General features: G+C 33.6%; 1 long non-coding RNA gene across 2 annotated transcripts in view; it reads left to right on the top strand.

Annotated features, from left to right (window-relative positions):
- The window catches only part of LOC139771779 (uncharacterized), a 62,909-nt gene extending 52,748 nt beyond the window's left edge, over positions 1-10,161 (top strand). Inside the window, exons 2-3 of one of the 2 annotated variants that reach the window (XR_011717982.1) lie at positions 3,363-3,632; positions 9,833-10,161. This is a non-coding gene — a long non-coding RNA (uncharacterized lncRNA). Of the gene's footprint in view, positions 1-3,362; positions 3,633-5,280; positions 5,396-9,832 lie in introns of those variants that run through there. The other variant, XR_011717981.1, reaches the window with a different exon arrangement.
- Positions 10,162-17,607: the final 7,446 nt, after the last annotated feature.

The following is a 17,607-nucleotide window of genomic DNA, read 5'->3' as shown; positions in this document are numbered from 1 at the left end:
TCTCTTTCTTTTTCGACGGTCGGCGTCAGCGTCTCCTTTCCACCTTGTCGCGCCTATAATGTCCGACCAGATCGGACGTGGATAAGAAGGCGCGCCGGATCGTTCCTCATGGATATCTTCGGGTATCCGCACCGCCTTGAATCTGACTTATGGACTACCTCGGTATACCGTCTGGAGATTTCTTGGCTCACTCGCTCCGCGAGCTTTTTCCACGCGAGTTATTCTGTGCATGTGTGTATGCTTCGATCAACCATCCGATATATCCAATATAATTATATTATATTATTAAGGAGATACTCTCTTTTCTTTTTATTCTAATCCATGGGGGTCACTTTATTTCACTCAAATAGACCAGTTTTTATGAAATACATACAGGCTTAAAATACATACATAAATATATTTTATCCACATTAAAAAATTATTTAATTTTTATATTATACATATTATGTCTTCAGTACTGAATGTGCTTCTCAACCAAATATTTAGCATCACGAATAATTAAAAAATTCTATAAATTATTAACTTACATAACAATAAAAAAAGATTACATAAAGAAAAATTATATTCCTCACGCGTCATCGGAAGCTATATACTTGCGTTCTCGAAACCTTTTATTTGAACATGTAAATCTGAATAAATACAATACGAATAACTTATACGTTATAAATCTTTCAAACAATTGAAATCTTTGAAACATTGCATTATTTGTTATTTTAGTTAAAAGTGATTATCTTTTTGTCAGCTGTCATCAATATCGATGCAACGCATCAAACGATATTGATAATAACATAACTTGGAGTACAAATCAGAGATTACTATAATCAGCCTCGTCGTTACTCAGAGATCTCAGTGAGAAATATCGTGGCTTACTTCGTTAATTGGAAACGCGAGGTTAATTGCTGGTCGATTAGGCTGCGATTACTTGCGTTTATCGCCGTTATAATAAATCAGCTGCCTGCTCGTAGATAAACATGCGCGTGGACTTCATGGAACGCCGCGATCCTTGGTAGCTTCGTTGCTTAACTACCAACACGCAACTAACGTTTTCGTTCTGTATCTTGTTTCAGCCGCGCGTGCAATTATTTACGAATTTCTTTGAATTGGCACAAACTTGAAGAAAAAAAATTGCCGAACACAGAATACATTCGTGAAACAATTTTACAAGGGTAGTAAGTTAATAATATAACATTATTGAGAAGATACATAATAGTATAAAGGGTTTCAGGTTTTTAAGATCTTCCAAATGCTTTCTAGATTGCAATATTAACAATATTATCTTTGTGATCATCGATCAGTCTGGCAATAATTACTTCAACTATAAAGTGGGTAAAATAAAAATATTTAATTTTTTTAAAGAAAATTTGATTGAAATAGAAGTTAACTTTCATTTCCTTTGTTTTCGATTTACACAAAATGTTTTTGTATTTTTTAATGAAAATATAGGAGCGCGTGCATTTAACGGACAATACATAATGACTTCTTATCAATTAAACATGTAAAATAATTATAAAAAATGCTAAAAGTTATGTCTCGTCTAATTTTGAACATAATTAATTAATAAATATATAAGGCGAAAAAATCTATAGATTAATTATAATTAATTACGCATGTTCTTGCCAGAAAATAATTATATTTTCTGGAAAATACATACATAAAAATTTTTTCGAAATATTTGGAAAACATTCAACTTAGCTAAGAAGTTACAAGGTGTACAATATATTTATGGTACATATATGTATAACAAAGAAAGTTTTTTTTCTGTTAAACATAATGCGCAGTTGATTTGCTATAAACAAAGCATAGACGATTGCGCGTATCTCATCGTGACGTATCGCTTATTAAGAATGCAGTCTATATTTCTTGTATTATGAATTACAAATTGCAATTATAATTTCTAATATGCAATTCGTAAACTAAAAGCGCGCTCACAGTTAGACATGTGTTGTCCATTTTATAACTCAGAGGGTTGATTTCGCAATGAAGACTAGAATTCTTGTATATGTGTAATATTTTTTATATATCATAAATTGCTACCTACAATTGGACAATTATCATAATCGCTTTGCAAGCCTTTACTTATTTATCGATAGATTTTTCAATATAAATACAAAAAATTAAGAATTTTAAGTAATTATAACTCTTATTCATTATTTTTATAAAATTTTTTTATATTACTTCAAAAGCAAGAAACTTAGACTGTTTTATCATAGATATAAATATAAATAAGATTTCTATCGATAATTAGATACAATTGATTTTTTCACTAATACTTTTAATTAGCTTGTGTGGATACCAATACATTAAACGTATTTTAATATTACTCGTGCCTTTAATAAAAAACAAATCAAATCTGATAATGTGGCGTCGTGTACCTCTGTGCAACATCATAAAGGTGTACAAATTTCATGTGTAACATGAAAACAGATTAAAATGCTTAGAGATATCTCGTCGCGCATTAACTGTGCGATTGGAAACTCAAAAAGCGCAATTGTTTTGTCATTACCATAAGTGAGTTCCATCGAAATACGTACGCGTCGAACAAAACGAAAAAGCATTCGAGACATCATAACGAAAGGCTACTCTCGCTCGCATTATCGCCTCTCGTATTAAGGACGTTCTCCGGTCCTTATACTAGAGAAAATCGATTTTCTTAGGATTTTCTTGAAACTGTGAATATACGTTAATTTAGGTGTGCTTTATGCGTGGTATAAATTTCAGTACCTCTTCCGGTATAAAAAATAAAGATACTGAGCCTCAAAGTTTCAACTTTTACTAATGAAAAGGTTTTCCAGGTCAAACGGTAAGAGATACGAGGTTGGCCAAGAGGACCAAAGTTGCTCCTCTCGTCGAGTTCTATAAGGAAAAAATGCCAAAACTAAAAAAAAATTAAATTTAAATTTTTTTTTGAAACTTTGAGGCTCAGTATCTTTATTTTTTATACCGTAAGAGGTACTGAAATTTATACCACGCATAAAGCACACCTAAATTAACGTATATTCACAGTTTCAAGAAAATCCTAAGAAAATCGATTTTCTCTAGTATAAGGACCGGAGAAAGTCCTTAATCAACCGCATGTGGCGGTAGATTTTTTGTGTAATTATAATAATCACTCTACCGCACATAAATATAAGAGCTGTAAATTTCAATAATTATTCGTCGTTAATTAAGAGCGCAATGCGTACAAATCTAACTTTATAGATTCTGCTCATCTTTCCTGAGTGTGGACGAAGTGCCGAGATAAAGCACGCATCGATCCTTCCGCAGTTATCAGATTTGTCATACAATAATTTCATATAATTAAAAAAAGAAAAAGATTTAGTGTTGTACATTTATTTATATAGTTTCAATTTTCCATATTGCAGGTCCGCGATATTTGAGTGGATCATTGTGAATTCGGTCTCATGCACGCCCTGGCGAGATAGTAAATCGCATAACTTACGACATGGCTTAATGGAAACACCCGATGGATAACGTGCTCGCTGGCCTTTGCTCTAATGGAACTGACGACGTGAGAGATTGCTCTACATATACACGTCATTTGGAAAATGTATTCAACGTAAAGCAGGAGCATGCGTGCATTTCTCAGTATGGGGCCGCTGCGCGCTGTAAAAAACACGGAAATAGCGTGCCAGGTAAGAACCTTTATAAGTTGATACTTATCATAATACCGGTAGCCGGTAGCTCGTATCCAAAAGGGAATTGACCTTTTCTTTCTCTTTTCACATCTTTTTCCCTTTCTTTCGCGATCCTCGCTTCAGAGAAATCAGGATTTTCCACTCTGAAGAAGATTAAAGAGCTTAGTTCGTACTTAAATAAGTGATGCGACATTCAGGAGCCAAACCCAAATATCCTTTTAAATATTTAAGAACTAGTCACTGTATGTAATCGTGATATAATTTTAAGACTTTACAAATTAAATTGCACTATAATTGCATTATAATTTGTTTACTCTTACCCAATAAATTATAATAATTAACAATTTGATGTTTTTGGTAGATTTTTAATATATTACTGACAAAACAAACGAACATATACCTTTACATTCTTAGTCTTAAAAGCATGTTGCTATTTTAGGCTTCTCGAAAATAGAGATACTGTTTTAAAAGAAATGTTATCTTACAAGGAATAAATATTAATGATGTTTAAAGAATGACATAAAGGGTGCGAATACAATACGCGTACACAATAGTGAATCAAAAGAGCTTTTAGCCACCTCAAATTTTTTAGCACATAAACAAATATATATACCTGCATAAGTATCCTTTTAGGAATTAAAATAATGGCTCTTCTTTCTTCGATGAGTAATATATGACCCAAAAAACAACTTCAGGAACAAAACTCCGTCCCAGAACTTAGGTATCTTTTTGCTGCAAAAACCGTCTGTAATGGAGCTGTAACTGTACTAGCGCCTAAAATATTTGTGTTTTATCCTGACACAATCTCAGCTACCAATTACGAGACGCCGATACTATTGTCTTCCCATAATTTCGTAGATCTTAGTCACGCCACTTTAGAGATTAAAATACCAACGATATACTAGATAACTAGATAATACTTATGAGAGGAGAATGGAACAGGCGACTCGTTTGAGGTTGAGATGAAACGCATGTCTAGAAATGCATTTTCGGTCGCAGACGTGGAATGCCAATGGAGCTAAAGTAAGAGAATGTGTCTTTGAGAAAGAGAAAGAAAGAGAGAGAGAGAGAGAGAGAGAGACCCGGCGAGTTTATCAAGGTTCAGTCTGAGTCGTAGAATGAATTAACAAACGGCACTTTAACCCTTTCAACCATGAACTTCTTTTTTCACAATATAAAAATTATGTCGAATATTTAGAATCGAATAGCAACTTTTATTTAAGCCTGAGATCTTCACTTTTATATATATATATATTTTTTTTTATTCTTTAGGATGTTCAATATTTCATGTTGCTGAAACTGTTAAATTGATGCTAAAGATGATCTCGCTAATTACTACTATAAAATTAAATCTATTTAACTATTTCTAGTCTTAACTCAATGATACAAATGCCATATGACATTTACTTTTTGAATCCAATATTTAAATTAAATCCTTTACAGGAAGTAAAATATTATGAGTATTTTTATGTGATATTATATTTGCTTTCCTCTATTCATCGCATTAATTTATTGCTATAAGATCATAATTGACATTTCAATATTTTCTCAAGGAATTTATTGGAAATTTTGCACGATACACAATGATGGATCTTTTATGACAGAAGCAACATCTAATAGAGTTGTTTTCTTTGCTGTTCTCCAGATTTTTATTTTATCTGAACACGATCTTGGCTACCAATTGTCGCGTCGATACGATCTATACGAAATCTCCCGAGTAGTAATGCGACCCTTCAGCTTCGTGATCCTGTTCAAAAGAAACTGCTACGAAAGCATATCGTCGATTCCTCTTATTTGTCATACTAGTTTCGCAGTTTGCATTCTTCCTTCATTACTTAACTAATTCGATGTTAGTCGTAAGGTACATATTTATTTAAATCAATAATAAAATAGTCCGCATCAATATAACTTATAATGGGTCTGTTTTCTGTTACTGAACTGGCGCACTAGTTCAGAGTTTATCTTTTTTACTCCACATTGGAAGGAAAAAGATAAACTCTGAACTAGTGCAGCCAGTTCATTAACAGAAAACAGACCCAATGTATACTAAAATTTGAAATACGAGTAAGATAGGAAGTAAGATAAAAAAAATGATGTAGCGTTACAATAACTTGCACCAACAGAACGTAAATAATACTTACATTTTTCAATGTTAAAAAATTTGCAGTAAAAATTAAGATATCATGCTGCAAATAATACATAACAGTTAAAATTATTTTTTGCATTTTATTGATAACATGCAATTCCAGAATCGTTCATAACGTGACGTTAGCGTTGAAGTGTGTATGTGCCGTTTATAATCGCAGATACGTACATACATACATACAAGCTTTAATAAATTGACCATAGGTAATCTTTCTCCGCGACGATCAAAATACCTAACGCTCAGTTAAAGGATTCTCTGGTACTCTTCAAATGCTCTCGACACTCGATATTACAGCTATATAGGCGCAATAATCGGGTGATTCGCGAATGCGTGCCCTTACGTCTCGTTCACTCGTAAACCTTTATCGGGTTGTAAATTCGATGTTCAAAAACTACCGAAATATTTATATCGTGCTTTTTCGATCGACATACGGGTACTGTCGTTTTTCGCGCACTCCAACATCTTGCTTAATTAATATCATTACCACCAATTCTCGCGAATATTGCGGAGTGAGCCAAAGCAAGTGTAACGTTTTACGATTTTAAATGTTATTTAATAATATGTACAATAGAATACCTCAATTCTATAAAGTACATTATAAACTCATTTTTATTGATAATGGTACATTCTTTGCTCTTTATACAAAATGTTCCTACAAATTCTTACTGACAAAACTTAATTGTTTATTAATATTTATGTAAAAGGCATTGTTTCTTTTCTTTTCTTATGCACTTAAACTCTATTTTCTAAAATTGCGCAATAAAATATTTCTCCTATATTTTGGAGAACTTTCTTCCGACACGAGTGCTTCTTTAAGAGGATACTAATATAAATGGCAATTAGAATGGCTACGCAATCTAAAATAACAATTCTGGCGAATATTGCGGAGTGAGCCAGAGCAATAACAAGATGGAATTTTTCGCAACACTGTAGCTGAACGTTAACGCTTGTCGTTCAAGTAAAAAATAAAATTATGTCCTCTCAACGAGTTAGTCTTTCCTCACGATAATCCGACAACGTGTCCTCTCTCGTGTCCTCCGAAGATCCCTGTCTCGTGGCACGCAATATAAAATTCATAAAATATCACTAATTTATGTCCCGGGCGGAATGTGCAGGAGCGTCCAGACGCTGGTTCCATCATGGCGGCACCATAAACGGGGCAATCAGGTATGTACCGAGACGCGGCCAGGGTGTTTTCTCGTGGAGAACGTTCGTTTCGATTTCTTTCTCATCGTGAACGTGCGGGAGGAACGAAGAGAGGGGGGAGGGGGAGGGGAGGGGAGAGAGAGGAGAGAGAGAGAATCAGGCAGAACGAGGAGGGCAAGAGTGCACTTTCCATGCACTCACACCCCCTTGACCATTCGTCGTCCATTAGCGACCTCGACTTGGAATGCAATTCCCGGTAGGAGGTGAGAGGGACGAGGCTAAATGGTTGGAGGGGAAAGAGGATAAAGTACCAGGAGTTGAAACTGAAGGCTTTGGGGAGAAGGAATAAGAAAAGTGAAAAGAAGAGAGATAGGAAAGAAAGGGTTAATAGAGAAAATTAAGGGAAAGCAACTGCTAGTTATACTAGTTATACGGAGAAAGAAAAAGAAATTAAGAGAGAGAGAGAGAGAGAGAGAGAGAGAGAGAGAGAGAGAGAGAGAGAGAGATTTCATAATTTAAGGATTAGAAAGCAACGAATCTAATAATAAGTTTCTAGTCTTGAAAATTTAAACTTGAGGCATATGAAATACCTCGCTTAAAAATTCAGTAACTCACTAGTCATTATCTCTATATTAATTTAAAAAATGGAAGCCTCCACATAATCAGCATCACATAACTGAAAGTTATACAATTAAAAAATTATAAACGATAGATAAGAAACAAAGAGGATGAACGAAAAGAAAGAGGCAGTGGAACCAAAATAAAAGCGGATCATCAGGAGGAGTTTCGAAGAGAAGAGGTGCATGAGATGGAGGTAGGCTCTGGAGGACTCTGTCACCAAGGTCTTTCTGCGTCGAAGCGTCGAAGGGGTCCCGCGACGGAACAAAAATTATCTTCTCCGACAAGCGGACAACTGCTTCCAGGAAAAGGCGATCCTTGTGTTGGCTATCCCGTAGCACGCATTAGCGTCGTCGTCCGGTCAGTTTTGTTTTTCCAGGTTTTATTCCTGTCCGATTGCCGTCTTCCTTTCTCTCTCTGTCTCTCTCTTTCTCTCTCTTTTTCACGTTTTTTTCCGTCTCTCTTCTCGTTTCACGTCGCCACCGGATTGTCGGCGCCAATTAAGACTCGTTCTTTGACTCCTTCGATGCGTTGTCTCAAACTAACAGCATTGTAGCGGTAGCCTCAAAAGAATTTCACCAGTGGAATTTTTCTGGCGCATCTTCGAAATTAGGTTACAAAACATGGAAAATTAGCCGAAATTATTAGCCGAAAAAAAATATGTAATGAAAGATTTTCTTGATAGTCCATGATTTTTTTGAAAGGTTTGCATAAAAATATTGCACATAAAAAAGAGTTCGTATCGATAAATAGTCATTTTAACTTTTAACTTATATCAATTTCTAAATTTCTTACTACCAACAGAATCTACGTATTATTTACAAATTGTACAGTATGTAAAGTTAAGCTTCATCCATTAAATTGATGGCATTTTCATTGTTAGTTGATCGCTTTTATTATATAACATACGTCCGTCAACGTTAATTAGGGCCAATCGATTAGCCAAAAGCGTTGTAATGCTTGCATTATCTTGTGGGGATGTTGGGATAAAATATGGCCGGTGCAGCTCACCGTTAAGTAACAGAAGAGATAGGCGTGGCGCCGATCAGAAAATTGAAGGGTGCAGCTTGGCCAGGGATGGTCGGCCTTCTGTGCACTTACCACTCCTACCGTTTTCGCCTCATTGTTGCTCCGAATTATTAAAACTTCCACCAATATGACAGCATTCATTATGCATGATGTACAATTCATAGAATATACTATAATAACTAAATGAAATATTTGGATTAGAAACATGTAATAATTCGAATATGTTAATAGAAGTTATTAGAAATTGTGTTTTTTTTATTATCTATTTTTTAAAATCAAAACGTTGTCGAAAAATTATATCAGAAAATTTGAATATTGCCATCCAAGTTTCAAGTTATAAGATGGATGGCTATAACAAATATAATGACGTGAGAAAAGATAGTTATCCATTATGTTTTTTAGACAACAAAATCTCACCGTAGATATATTTTGGAAATTTGTTGCACTTTCCGTTTTCAAAAAGATTCGGCTTTTATAGGCTTGCTCATGATTTATTTTCTTTATGGATCGTGTGCCTCTGACGCTGGGCCTTTCACCTGTGAAGACCGGCTGCATAATAACAAATCACTTCACATGCATTAAACATTAATGCAATTTACATATTGACATTTGTATGTTACATATAATAGTGAATAAAACCGCTATGTCTTACATATAATAAATCTTACGCCTTGCGCATTGTTCCATGTTACGCTTATGCATGTATAATATACGAGTAGTAGGTATAGTATAGATATCAATACATAGTTATGATTAGACATTAGACTTATAAAAAGTTACATTTAATTTATATGTAACAGATTTAATTTATATATCAATCAAATCTCTTTTCCTCAATTAAATTTCTTTTATTTAAAAATTTTTGGAGTGATAGAAGAGTAAAGGTTCTGTCTTGCCGGATTTTGTCTTGCTATCATGATCTACTTTGTTGTGATCTGTTTAGCTGTTAAACATTTGAAAAAATTTTCCAATTTTAAAAATCTGAAGTATTTAATAATAATCCAATTCTTGTCGCTTAAAATGATATTAATTAACATTATAATAGTACCACATCATTCTTCTAATTATCGTCTAATAATTTTGCGAAAATTCGTACTTAACATTCAAGTTTGATATCTTCTTTATCACATATTTTACTGTATAGCTTCTGTCGATCAAGATACAGCAAATTAAAAATGCTTTCGCGGCAACTACACTCTCGAGGTCTCTTTCCCACTTTGCGTCGCTTAGAGATTCTTTCCTTGCGGATCCATTCTAGAATTGGTGGAGGTCCTCTACCCAATCTAATCGTCAACAGCATTCGTCGGCGTTCCTCTTCTCGCTTCCTGGAAATCGAGCCGCGCGCTTGTGTTGGCGAACGCGACTGAGTGCAAAGGGAACGTGGGTGCGTCAGAATCGGCCGTAGGTCCTGGTAATAGCCCTGTGGGCGAACGAGTCGCCGCAAGTCGAAAAAGAAAAAAACTCGGTGGATGCGGTCCCGGAGTGACGGAAGAAAGCGAAAAGGTAGGGAAATAAAGCGCGGAATAAAGCGACGCAAAGAAGAGATGACTCTCGACGAAATCGTATATCGGGACGCACTTCGACGAGAGCGGATCGCGAAACGCGAATGAGAATCTTGCGAATGTCGGCAGGAACATCATATGAAAAAATAGGCGAATGAGAACTCAGAAAGAGTTTATCTTAGAAAAAGCTTTAAAAACTCTGACATCGACAATATTTGGAAATTGAGATCAATTTAAAATATATATCTATTTGTTCCCAAAATATTAATTAATTGTGTTCTTCTAATATGTAAGGAGCAAAAAAAAGAGAATAATAGAACGATAAGAATCGTATTGCCAAATAAAAAATCTTTAACAAAACATTTAACAAAATTAGTTTGTTACAAGATGTTTGTTTCTCTATTTATTATTTATCGTCACGTCAAATTCGTGATGTCTCTCCTTCTCTTTTCTCTTTCGTCTTTCCGTTCTCTTTTTTTTCTCAATAAGATGCTTTCCGAGATGATCCCATTACTTGCAAAATCGTGGAACCTGCGATCCAACGGCTATATGTACCTGCGTCTTTGTCATCACTCTGTTATCGCGTATTACTATCAACCACGTTCGAATGAGAGTCTTATCACTGCCGGAGTATCGCCCGTTGGAAGTTAATGAATGCATCATCAAGTTTATCGAGAAATGCGCGTACTGCAGCGCGATAGTAGCGGTTTAATTTACAAAAAGTGCGGTACAAGCGACTCTTACAAATAATAAACATGCACCGAACTGCATTCTGGCGGGCATGGTGCGATTAAATGTTCCCGAACGATCGAAAGGCACAAGCTTGATTATTACAAACCATTTTTCGTAATAAGCGTCTCTCGAAATTGTATTTCTTTTTCGTAAAGATTAAGGTAATAATTAAGCATATCTAATGATAATGGCTGCAATTTACAATTTATATTTAGTCATTTATATACATATGTATATAAAGTCACAATTTATATATATAATTTTTTGTATCAACAGCATCAGTGTAATTGAGATAAAATTTATTGATGCAACATCAATATTAATGAACAAAAAACATCAGATAATTGTTTTAATAATTTAAATATTTGGTCCAGTAATATCCAATTGAATTAACTATTTATGCTTGTGGCAGCCCGTGACGTCGACGTTTAATTGAAGCAACTTCATTTTTTTTCCGTGTATACAAGTTTAAAGTTATATGGCATGTAATCGCCTGCAGTCGAATGTTGCCGGCATTTAAACGGCGCTAAATCAATACGACATTCAGACTAATTTATCTCATCATGAGAGAGACATGGATCAATTAGTCTTGTGAGAACACTTGTGTGTATTATGTATCGTTTCGTTACATAAAAAAATTATAGAAGGTTTGATATTACATCTCGTATAATGTTGCTCTCTATCTCTGTAAGATTACCGTATTTCGATAAAATATCTATGTTTCACAAAAAAACTATTTATCTTTCATGATAATAAGTATGAATGTTCAACATAATTTACATTAGATATTAAATAATCAACATTAATATTTAATGGACGTTTAAAAATATTCGGTAAAACATTGAAAACTAAAACGGAACAATTTAACATGGAATCCTTATCCTTATCATCACTGTCAATCTATACCGACAAGTAGAAACAATATCTCATTGTGTTCTACATTGCATATCCGTCTATATGCATGCATTACTCTATCCTTGAAGATCCCTAAGGTAAACTTCAGGCGATTATATTAGAAGCAGCCATTCGCGATACCGCCGCGGTGTTCGCCGACGGAATGGCGGCTTGTACAGCCGACTTGATGTCTGAACAAATACTTCGCTCTCATAATAATTTTATTAATATAAAATCAATATACAAACTTTTAAGACAACTAGACACACATAATATACATATATATAATGAACTTTTATAAAACTTTATAAAACTTTATTTTAGAAAGAAAGTTGCTGATGATAAATTTACTTTGTTTCTTATTGCTTCTCGTTTATTTCTCTTAATAAAATTAAATTTATCAAATCTTTAATGGTTTGTTATTTAGAAACTTTAATATTCTATTAATTATTTTCTACAGATAATTCTATCGAATCTGTTGATAAATTAACGATTATCTTATACTTTGTATAAATTTTGTTATTTATTATAATTATTTTATTTGAGGATTGATCTCTTTCTAAGTTTTAATTTTTTAAAATATATTTCATCTTTTTAATGGGGATTGTTACGCATTAAAAAGGTGAAAATATAATATTAATGTTTACGCTATTACATACGATATTCAGACAAATTATGAGCAAGAAATATTAAAGACTAATAAAATTTACTGTATTAATCAGAGGCATCAGAGCATTGACCGAAAATGATCAATACTTCCGAGAAAGCTTCATCGATATTAGTTTCTTGCCTAAATAATCGACCAGAATCGAAATTGCAACGGATGATTCATTATTCATTAGTTTAACAGTTTGAAAGAGATTTCTATCGTCAATAGCAATGCAACACGAACGAGAACATAAAAATAACTAATGCGCCAATGATACGATTACCGAAAATGAAGATATTCGTTTACCCTTGGAGTCGCAAAATGGTCGACACTTGCGAATCGTGATCGCAAATCGTATCTATTTTTAAAAAATGAAGAAAAAGAGAAAAGTACCACTTTCCGACGTTGGACTGCGTGTCTAAGCGCCGCTCAACAAACGTTCCGATAACATGGTAATTATAGTAAAGTTCGTGCTGAATAAATTAAAACAATAATAGCACACGATAAAAGGGATAAACTGACGGCTCGCCTACTAACTTATCATTATTTATTGTTGGACTGTGGTTGTTTAATTCGAGATTACCGTAAGGAAGGTTTATGTAACTACTGATGTAATAATTATAATGCGTTTATAATGAGACTGTAGCAATAATAATACAATTTAAAATTATTATGTCGAAAGATTTTGTCGGAAAATAATATTACAAAAATAGTAGAATGTAATAAAGATAATGTGAGAGTATAACAATTAGTTGGTTATGACCTAGAACATGGTTGATGATAAATTCAAGAAAAAAGTAAAATAATTTTTGTACAAAATGCTTAAATAATATTAAGGAAATTCCCAATCAATTTTAGAAAATAATAATAGCTTTTTTATTATTCCACAAGATTATCTTTAGTTGCCATGACTTTATGAAAATGTTGACTTTTCCCTAAATGAGATTTGACTGCATAAGTATGGGCAAGAAGAAAGTAGAGCTGTAATAATTAATATTTTAACATTGCAATACTTATATTTATACTTGTATTTATTTTATAATAAAATATTCTTTTTTCTTTTTTTACTATATTCAAACTCATTTTTATGGATACAAATAAACCCGCTACTTTCTTCTCATTCCATTACCTATAAAATAATTTATTATAATTTGTTATACACATATGTACATATAATCACAAAAATTATTATGCAATAATTTATAAAATTAAAGCATTATTGAGAAAAATTGTTTTTTTTTTTCAGACAAAATAAGAAAATTACCGAATAACCATTTTTTAAATGTAATTTTAAACATATAGGTACATTTCTAATAATTTATCTTACTACACTATTTAAAAGTAATAAAAATAATGTGAGTGCCACACCCATAGAAATTAAATACTGCAACTATTCGTGAGCTGCCGTCTCTGCATTCCTGTAGTCTCGTTTTGCTTGTTCGGGATTTGTGTGTATGTGTCGCATTCACATATGCAAATATCTATACATGAATGTAGCCTAATAGCGTGTCCTGGACCAAACTACGATCGAACATCGTAGAGTACTACTCAGATACAAGATGCTCCCTCGACGTTAAAATGTTGGCGCCATCCTTGTACACGCGAGTCTCTACACATACAGATAACATTCTTCTACACACAAACGCTAAGATTTTATGTACACATAGAATTCTGTAGAATGCTTGGAAATCGCTATCGTAAAAAGATTATTTTGCAATATCCTCGATCAGTGCACAGGTGATATATAATGCATTTGCCATTAAGAGAACTATTGAAGAATGTTCGCATATTTTTCATTCGTAGCGTAGAAATGTCCTGTAAGCAAGTACCAAGTATTTTTCCAAATCAATTGGAAACGATTGACATGTTTGCTTTAGAATTTAAATATATTCCTATATTTTTCCGCAAATAGTTAATATAATATTGACATATCAAGCATATACAATTGCTTTATTTTACATGATTAGTCTAGTAAAGTTTTTATTAAAAGTAAGTAAAGTTAAAAATTTATTATATAATATATGAAACATGCTACTTTGTATAAAGTTTTTACTTTTTTACTAATTTTACCTTACAAAAGATGTAAGTATTTTAATTCTTTCATTTTTGTTTTAATATGTACTGCGTTTAATATTAAAAATATGTTTGTTGTCAATATTATTTTTTCAATTTCGAAATCTCTGTGCTTATACGGAGTTTAATAAATCTATACATGTTACGATTCCAAATGTGTCATTCCAAATCTAAACACTATCATTAGGAGTATTTAATTGCTCGATATAAATTTTTGGAAATTTATTCAAATAACGAATAAATGAGAAAGAAAATGAGGATTCAATGGGATCGGGCATTATCACGTCGGTGTTCGAAGCAGAGGAGGTGTTAACTCACTTCGTTGACTGTTATCACTGCAAAGTGTCTCGAATACGATTCACGGTCAGTATCGTACTACCAGCATTGAGATATTTTAGCCTCGATCGGCGATATCTCATCGGTACATTAAGCTGCCTGCCACGATTCGCATGCATCGTGCATTTCTTGGAAGGTACTTTATCCGCCTCGATATTGTGTATGCAACGTTTTACCGTTTAGCAATAGTACCATCGAGTTACTACCGTGACGAATTGCTACTTTTCTGAACGAATGGATAAAATAAAATGAACTGATAAAAGCTTATTTCGCAAAATTTATTATTTTTTATGGTTGCTATATTTCGTTTAAATACTTAAATTTTTCCGATAAAATAAGAATAATTATATATATTCTCTTATCCCTGATGTCCTAACAAAAATTCTAGACCAATTTTTTGAAAAAATACTAATTTTTTAAATTAGACAAAATATGCATTCTTTATATTATATAATTAGAATTTTCGAGACATTTAATATTTAAATTATTATTGAATATAATTTGATTTCTAATTTTCTAAATACCTATAAGTATTAAACTTCAAATAGATTGGAATTTATTTCAACAATTGTGCCAAAAAGCGATCAATATACATGTTCAAAAAACACATATAGTCATTTACGACCATGACGAGTAATACATCAAACCGAGATAATCGCATGTCCTCTGATAAAAGTGACACCTGCATTTCCGAAAAATATCAGCCGCTTCTACCGTCCCGTCGGCTATCATCGGCGATTTTTGCAATTCAATCGTCGGTACTTTATCGGCCATTTGGCTCATCCTTGACGGAAATATTCTTGCTTCATTGTACATCTTGGCCAACGTTTATTTCTAATAAATATATTTTCGCCCGCACGCCATCGAGCAAACGTCTGCGGCGCAGCGCGACGCAGCGCATCTATCTAATCTCGCTCTTTACTACACCGATAAAGATTTTTCATATTCGGCCGGCAATATTTTTACGGGACTTTCAACATCGCAAAATTCACAGTTACATCTCTCTATAACGAAATCTATGTAAATTTAAGATAGTTACCATCTGATTATTTTCTTTTCGAACTCTCGAATCTTACAAAACATTAAAAATCTTATTTTTAATTTCAATTGCATCACTCCATCGCCCGAAATCTCATCTCCGCACAAATCACGAGAGATTAAAACAAGATCCGCTTGTATTTCCCCGATCGCAACATTATCGAGTCTATCCTAGACTCTGAGGAACATTTTTCTTTCGCTCGCGAATCGCTGCCAATATATCGCTGCCATAAATCGTCATCTCCCACCCGACTCACTTTACCGAACTTCGTGGAACTTGATGGCGTAATGAAATACCAAAAACGATAAATTACAATCTGAAAATGCTCGCGAAGGGAACCGATGGTGACCGGGGGGACATCAGGGACTACAGGGAGAACCCTTCTCCCCGATGGAAGAAGGAACTGCGATCGAACGGCAGAGAGGTGCTTTCGGTGAATCGACAAAGGGGAAGGGATTCTCGAGGGCGGCGCCACGTTTGCGCCACGGTATAAAGATCCCCGGAGGGGAATAAAGAGGTGGAAAAAAAGGAGCTCGGTGAGAGTGGCTAACATGGAATAGCCCTTAGCCGGCACGATAGCCGCTCTTTAGGCTGATGGACTCTTGCCTCCTTTTCCCTTTTATCCCCTCATGACGCCTCTCTCGTTCTCTTCGCCTGTCACCTCTTACCTGTGGTCCAGCTTTCTACCTTCATCGCACTCTCCCTCTCCCTCTCTCTCTCTCTCTCTCTCTCTCTCTCTCTCTCTCTCTCTCTCTCTCTCTCTCTCTCTCTCTCTCTCTCTCTCTCTCTCTCTCTCTCTCTCTCTCTTTCTCTCCTATCTACGTTTCGCGATCTTTGCTGTGCCTTTGTGCATGTATACACACCAAGAATTGAATTTTGTTTAGCATAAATGTTATTAAATTCTACCTATGTATATACTAAATATATACTTTTCAATAATTTTATCTACTAAAAATTTAGTATAGCATGTTTACTAATAATATTAGTAAAGATATTTAAAATAAACATATTTACTAATAAATAGTAAACTCATAATTTCTCATCATAATTGAAGGATGCGGAACGTACAATTTCTGTTGTAGTCTTAATATACTACTTGAAATAAATGGATTATCTTGGTATGATAATAAAGCAGAGAAATGCACCAAAATGATACAACTTGATAAACAATAATGCATCTGTGCGTTTTGTTATTCATGTTTGTTTATTATACGATATACAAATAGTTGCGCAACGCTTATTAAATATAACTATCCTCGATATGTGTTAATTAATAAATTACACATCACTGAGTAGATAATTACTTAAACAGGTGTTATCATTTGCTGCGAGAACTCTTCGGCAAATGCTAAGATATGATGAATTGCTGTCTGATAGCAAAATACTCGCGAGAATCTTGTTCTCGCTTTATCACACCATATAATTACAATCAGCTTGCTTATTACATTTTTTGATTAATGATGTTAACAGTATTCGAGTTATTAAAAAAAAGCGATAATGAAAATTTATTGGAAAATTAAGAATTTACTATTACGTCTACATCTATGATTTATAAGTCAATTGATTTATAATTTGTAATGTTTGTGATACTGCAACAAGATGATTTGAATAGTCGTACTTATATATAAATAAATACTGTTCTGCGACAAAAGGATAGGGATCTCATCCTGAAAGATACCGAATTTTCATCGTCTTAAAGAAAACGATTCGCAAAATATGTTTAAGTACATGTATTTACGTTATATATTACTCTTTGGAGAAAAAATTAAAATATACATCTGTACACACATATATATCTAGATATACAT

Source organism: Temnothorax nylanderi, unplaced genomic scaffold, assembly GCF_030848795.1.
Source record: "Temnothorax nylanderi isolate EJ_2023f unplaced genomic scaffold, tnyl_v1.0 TNYL_tig0044_pilon, whole genome shotgun sequence".
In the NCBI taxonomy this organism is placed as follows: domain Eukaryota; kingdom Metazoa; phylum Arthropoda; class Insecta; order Hymenoptera; family Formicidae; genus Temnothorax; species Temnothorax nylanderi.
The sequence above is the reverse complement of the archived record's forward strand: the minus strand, read 5'-3'. Positions and strand labels throughout refer to the sequence as shown.